Here is a 7,646-nt window from a genome sequence, read left to right as displayed (position 1 = left end):
TTGGACGGGGCTCTGAGCAACCTGATCTAGTTGAAGATGTCCCTGCTTGTTGCAGGGGGGTTGGACTAGACGATCTTTAGAGGTCCCTTCCAACCCAAACTATTCTATGAGTCTATGATTCTCAGTGGTATCCAGTGAGAGGACAAGAGGCAATGGGCACAAACTGAACTACTGAAAATTCTGTTTAAACATCAGAAAAAACCTTTTTTAATGTGAGGCTGGATGAAAACTAAAACAGGTTGTTCAGAGAGGTTTTGGTGTCTCCATCCTTGGAGATATTTAAAACATGACAGGACGCAGTCCTGAGAAAACTGCTCTAGCTGACCCTGCTTTGAGCAGGGGGTTGGACTAGGCAGTCTCCAGAGGTGCCTTCCAGCTTCAACAGTTCTATGATTCTGTGAACGTGTGACTCTGTGGATGGAGATGCCCAGAATTTCTTATTTGCTCAGCATTTTGCCTTTAATTTTGGGTCAGTCACACCAGAAACCTGGAAGCAGAAATCTACCTTAAATGCACTCAGCAGACTTCTAGAACCTCTGACATTGCCTATTCAATCCCCAATAGACACAGACGCATGAATCGCCTTCCTTGCTGCTCCACACTCCCTCTGAAGTGCCCCACTAGTATTTATCTTTCACAGATTTTGGTACAGAGTGTTTTATCAAACAGTTATATTATGGAGATAATATCATCATGCTTTCCTTGCAATGTCACTGAGATGCAAAAATAATGTAGAATAAGTGGTCTCCATTCCAGACCTTTGTGCATTGCAAAGTGTACAAAGTTTATTCAGTCAAACTAATCCATAGTCTCTCCTATTGTGATGATCCTATGAGTAAGAAAAATTCAAAGTCAGCTTTAAGCTTAGCTAGCTCTTCTACTTTGGTTTCACTGGCACTGATTATTTGCACTGAAAAACCTTGCCAGTGAGAAGAGTAGCTGAGGTCTGTTTTTCCAGCTTTCCAAAGGGAGAAACAACATTTAAGTGAACCAATGTTCAGTTCTAGTACATACCACTGTTGAAAAGCAAGACATTATCAGCTGAAAAGAATAGTAAAGGTATGGACCATTTTTCTTCTGGTATGGTAAAAGCTGGAGGAATATAATCATTGCCTGACTAATCCTAGATGAAGCCTCATGTAATTTCATAGAACAGAGATATGGAAATTTTTGTCCCCTGAAAAGATTCCTAAAATCAATTTCTTTAAACTTCCAATGCACATAATGAAACACGTACGTAATAAAAAAAATTACTCTGTCTTTAATCAATCAAGTTTTTTTTAAAGTTCCTGAATCTTACATTTGCATTAGATAGAATAGATAATAAATGTTCACCAAAAAGGCCTATAAGGGCCTACAGTATATTCCCATGTTTCACATGAAATTTGAAGAAAAAGTTCAAATACCTACAGGGACTGCTTGCAGACATTTTTATCTGAGTTTTCCCTCTTCAGCTAGTATATAAATGTAAATGGACCAGGGCAGTTAGGTGTTAGAAATAATTTTATATTATGACAGATTCTCTTGGTACATAAAAATGTGTCTTTGGTGTTTTTTCTGTTAATTATTTTTTTAATTTCTTTTTCTTGGACTACATAAGCAAAATCAATTAAATCCTCTCTGAAATACAAATTCTTTCCATACATGCATGAGAAAAACTAAAACTGCCCTTAGTAACAATGAAACTGTAGGATTAAGATATGTATTCAAAAAGGAGAGAGGTAAGACAGTCCCAAAGTAATTAGAACTGAAATTTATTTTTTATTTATTTGTTATCATAAAGGAGACTACCTGTGTTTATTTGCTTTTCACATAAACCAAGAAATTAGCCTTTATTAAATCAAGAAAGCAGCATAATTTCTTTTTGTCTATAGCGCACAATTTGTAGGTAAACATTACATTTTTAGGGGCTTGTCATATACATTTTTCATTAGAGTTTGTGAGACAAAACCTACTAAACAAAGAGCTGAAAGGAAATGCTTTCCTGTTGTGTCTGGTTTTCCTTTTCTTTATTATTTTGCATATATTTAAGACTGAGTATAGCCCTCTACTTTTATTCTCCCAGGTGAAAAAGGATTTTTGACTTATGTGCAAAGATTTCAAGCAGAAGTGCTCATGTGTAAAACTTTCAGTCATATCCTGCTGACGGAAGAATGCTCTACCTGACAGATAAAGAAAAGGAACAGTTATTTATGCCTTTTTCACTCCCCAAATGGACTAACTTCATACCATACTCCAGAATGTGAATCTGTCAGCAACACAACTTGTCTTCCAAGCTCTATGGTGGTTTCAAAGCCTTCAAGATATGCTGTAGTCTAAACCAAGGATATCTAAAAATAACACTCTAACTCTAGGCTCATGGATAACTCGGTTCCTTTAGCATAACCGCATGCTTTACAGTGAGTCTCATCTGTAAGCGAGATGAAAGTTTCTCAAAGGAGCAGTAGTTATGTCCATCACAGATCTTGCACCCTTCCAGAGAAGATTGTAATCCCAATGTCAGGACTATTTCTTATATTCTCTTCTCCACATTTATCTTTCTCAAAATGGATACAGTAACTGACAACAGGATTGAAGCAACAAAAAGAGATTAAAATTGCTCTGAATCATTTTTGTTCCCTAAGAAGGAAAGAATAGGATCCAGTAAAGACAATGGAATCAAAGAAAGTATGTAGGAAAGAACCTAAAAGATGTAATCCAAACTGCCTCAACCTAAGGCAAAATCTCTACCTACCTACCTACTTACTGTGTACAATAGCTGTTTGCCTAACCTAGTCCACAAACTTTTAGGATTCTATAATCATCATTGGCAAGCTAATTTGGTACTTCCCTTCCCTTACGGTAGGAAAACTTCATGCAAATTTCCACTGCTGCAACTTTAAACCCACAGTACTTGTTCTACCTCCAGTGTGCATGAAAAAAGAAAATTCAAAACAACTAGAACCAAACATTTCTTTCTCCTTTTCAGTAAACTTTGATATAGTTGAAAATGACTTTTAAGTCTCTCCCCCACTTCTTTTATTTGCATTTAAAAAAAAACAAAAACAAAACCAAAAACCCCAAAGCAATTAATTCAAGTTTCCTTGCTAGGTCTTTATCTTCAAATTTCTGATCAGACTTGTCACTGACCTCTGGACCCTCTCCAGAAGTGCCCTGTCTTTCAGGGGCACATGTAGAACAGAGCTCTGGCTGAAGTCACGTTTTATTTTAAATGGAAGGGATTCCATCACATGTCTTCCACCTTCTTATTATTACAGGTGTGATGTTAGCCCTTTTGTAATGTATGTCACCATCCCTTTATGTTTAGTGCATGATCCACAATAGCTTCAAGAGCTTTTTCTGTGGGATTTTTGCAACCAGTTGATTTTCTGTTGTATTTATACTTCACCTTTGTTTATTTCTTACAGTGCCATATTTTGCACAAATCCTTGTTGAATTGTGTCCCATTTATTGTATATCATTTATTCAATTTCTCAATGTCATTCTTGACATCAAGAATGTATTCAATTTAAAGGTCATTTTGAGTTCTAATCTTACCCTCTAGTATATTTGCAATTCCAGGTTGGTACCACCTCAGATTTCAGAAACGTATGTCTGTTCTACTGTCCAAGTTATTTAATGTGGATGCTGGAGAGTACCAGATCGACCACAGGACGGTCCCACCTTTATGCATGTTTCCAGCTTGATGTTGCTAAACAACTAGTACTAAACACTGGGATTAATTTTCTCATTTAATTCTCTGCATACATTTATTTTAACCACATGTTCCTAACCTGTTTATGAAATTGGGATAGAAGACAAATCAAAAGCTTAAAAAACAAAGTATGTCATATTTATTTCTTCTTTCCTATCCACACAGCACTTTATTATGTCATCAAAGGCCTTCCAATGGACTTGACAGTGTTTTTTCTTTACAAACCCATGTGTCAAATACTTATAACCTTTTTTATTTATTCCAGTGTCTTTCTAGTGCTGAAGTTAAGCTCCACTGGTCCATAAATGACTGAAGATTCCTTTTCCCCTTTTATATGTGTTATACTGTATTTTATCTTTTCAGTCTTCTGGAGCCCAGCTATCCTCCATAATCACTAGACTTTCTAGTATTGCCCTAGACAGTGTCCTAAGTACTCTGGGGAGAATTTAAACAGGGTATGAAATGATTTGAAAACTTTTAACTTATTTAGATAGCCTCTGAGTTGCTCTTTTTCTATGCCAGCTGACTTCATACTTCTTTGACATTGATGTTAATTGTGTTAGCTATCTAATCACAGTTGGTGAAGACTAAAGCCAGAAAAACATGAAACATTTCAGATCCATTGGCAACAACTGTCATTAGCCTTCCCTCTGCATTAAGCAGAAGACTAGATCTTACTACTTAAAAAATTACAGAGTGCTTTCTTGTTCCTCTTTTTCTTATTACTGTTTTGTAACAACTGTACTGAAATTAGCCTGTGTTTTGGCCTTTCTGACATTGCCACTTCATGTTTATGTTCTTCATGCTTGTCATTAACAATTTGACCAGTTTTTATTTTATATTAATTACTTTCTTAAGAGTGAAGTGCTGAAGAGCTACTCCAAGTTGAGCCTCTCACTGTCAAGTTCATGTATTAGTTATTAAGGAGAATTTGAAGTGGAACTTATAACTAAGATTAATTTTCATTACAACTAAAGGGAAACTAAGAGGCAAAGAAGGAAGAAACTTGTGAGCGAGTGAAAGAAGTCTCCCCTGTTCTGTTTTGCAAGGCTGTTGAATACAGTATTGTATTCAAAATAAATGAATTATTTAAAAATAAATAAATAATTAAACTAAAATGTTAAATCACTCCCTGAGATGGCTGCGCTTCCTTACACTGACTTTGCCATTCATCTTTCTTGTGCCTTTATTTAAGAAACTGCCAGCTACCTTGGACTCTCTTTCCTACAGTTGTGTTTCCTATTGGGTCTTAACAATCAATTATTTGAGCTATGAAAATCTGTTTTCCTGAAACCCACTCTCCTTTTTTCCACTGTTCTCTCCTCCTCCATGTCAAAGAATTATCAATTCTACCACTTCACTGATCATTCTCCTTTAAGTTGCCTACCCCTCCCCATTTTCAGTCATTTCCTCCTTTTTGATCAGAATCAAATTGAGAAGAGGTTTGATTTCCACTCAGCTCTTTTTTACAACATTTACAGTGTAAGTGAGAAACATTTAATCTGACTTTAACTATCTTAGACACTTTGTTATCTAGGTTTCCTCCATCGTCTACATGGAGGAACAGATTCAGCCAGAGGCAATTCTTCCCATCCTAAAATAGCAGTCTAAGACATGTGGAAGGGTCTGATTGTAATATGAGCCTACATGACTAGTGTAAATTAGATACCTAATTATGAAAAGGCTAAAATTAAATTAAACATACCCAGCTTTACATTCTCTGTGTCCTGCTGTATTTCTTTCCCAAAGATGCCCCTTCCTCCTTCTGTTATTACCCTGGAGAATTTCAACAGGTCTGTCTCCCACCAGATTCCAGATCTCAGAGTGAACATGTGCATCCTGCATCATATAAGGCAAAGTACTTTACACATATCTACAACTGATTCAGTCATTTCCTTCTCGTCCCTCTTATGACCCTATTATGAATACCTCCTCCCCCCTTCAGGAAACCCAAGTCCTCTAAGCTGCACCATCTGTATAGCCATATATTTATGTCCAGGATATGTCTGTCCTTGCTCAGGTTTTTACCCTCTCTGATGGGATTGATAAGAACACCAGCTGAGGCTCTGATTCTCTCATCGTCACTTCAGGAGCCTTGCTGTTTCTTATGGCTTTCTCTAGCTTGTTCCTAGAGCAGTAACATTAGTTAGTAACATTACAACAAAGTGTTCCTTGATGGGATTGATAAGAACACCAGCTGAGGCTCTGATTCTCTCATCGTCACTTCAGGAGCCTTGCTGTTTCTTATGGCTTTCTCTAGCTTGTTCCTAGAGCAGTAACATTAGCTCCCAAATGAATGAGCCACATGGAGGAGGTGTCAGATGGCTGAATGAGCCTTGGCAAACTTGTGCAATAGCTCAGATTTGGGCAGAACCTCTCCATAAGCGTTAGGTCATACCGAAAAACGGACGTTCTGCTACTGAGAGAAGTGAGTCACCAACCACTACCACCTTTCATTTTCTTTTGCAAGCAGGGTTCATGAACCACTTAGCTGTCGGAACATGTGGTTTTTCTTCCTTCAGCGCTGTAGTTGGTTTCCTACTCATTGCCAAGACAGTTTACTACTTTTTTTAAAAGCTTGATAGATTGCCAGCTGAGGCTGAAGCTCCATCTGCCAGCAATAGTAGATCACAGCCAGCTTTCTCCCTGTGGAGAAATGTGTTCCTTTTCCTTCGCTGGGGTTTTTGCAGACCTCAGCTTCTTTGTTCTTGGAGACTCCATGTCTAGTATGTCTATGAGGTCTTTGCATTCCCTCATGCTTCTCAGCCCACCCTCCCTACCCGTAATTCTTCCATTTGATTTCTAGGAAATTACACTTCCTGGCTCTCTGGATTCTTCTATAAACCACATTCACTGAAAATCCAGACTGTGACCCAGATGAAAACATCTATGGTTGGGATCCTAGTCTGGACACAGCTCCCCTGAGGGCAGGTAGAGGAAGAGCTGGCAGCTGAGTCAGTTCTAACAAGGAGAAATTGCTCAGCCTTATTACCCCCTTTTCCATAGCCCTGTAAACTCTCTCAATCCTCGTTTACTCCAATTTCTTTATGAAGTTCTCTTTTGTTGCCATCTGTTGGTGGTTAAGTGATCCCAACCCTTCCACGGGAAAGGGGGTTTCTAAGTAAGTCTCTGATTTAACACTTCAAAGCTGAAACTGAATTTAAAATCAAAATATGATACCCTGTCAGCTGATGACCTGAGAAGGTTTTTAGTCACATTTTACTAATCAGCATTTCTCAAGTGGTAGCTAACCCTCACGAAGGCTGTCTCTGAGCCACCACGGTTAAGAGCAGATGAACAGTCTGGACTAAACCTCTGTGCTTAAGCACAACAGGCTGTCCAGGGCTCCGCTCATTTCTGGGACTGACTTCTCCATTGAGCTCAGCAGCCACCTCTCTGCATACCTCCAGGGCTGCACCTAAACTTCCTACCTGTTCTTCAGCAGCTCCTAGGTTGGCACCTTTTATGAGGCAAATGAAGAAAAACAAGGTCAATAGTTTTTGGCAGGGGACGTGGAGAGAAATCTAAGGGAAAGCTGCAGTTGAGTCTGACAAGCTATTGGGGTTAGTGGTACTGGGATTTTTTATACTGATTTCTGTAGTCTTCAGAGCAGGCTGATTGTTAGTCAACTGCTATTACAGTCATATTTTAAAGAAAAGTCCTTTCAAAGAAGAGCCACTTGTGAGCCAGGTGTTACTTATTTGTTGATAGAAAAAAAAAAATTAAACTGACCTATTCTAGAAAATCTTCTGAGAGTTACTGCTAAACAATGTGGCATAAGACTAGGACTATTATTATTTCAGTTGGAAACCTCAGCAAAGTACTTTGAGAGGTTCCTAAAATCCCAATTCTAAAAACTCCACCCAGGTCTTTCATCCATTACCTAAATGCTGGAGATGTGATGACAGAGGAAGATGTGGAGAGACTGCAAGAAAAAGTAGGAAAGTGGCAA

This window comes from Pygoscelis adeliae, unplaced genomic scaffold (genome assembly GCF_000699105.1).
Source record: "Pygoscelis adeliae isolate BGI_AS28 unplaced genomic scaffold, ASM69910v1 Scaffold168, whole genome shotgun sequence".
NCBI lineage: Eukaryota > Metazoa > Chordata > Aves > Sphenisciformes > Spheniscidae > Pygoscelis > Pygoscelis adeliae.
This window is presented reverse-complemented; position numbering follows the sequence as displayed.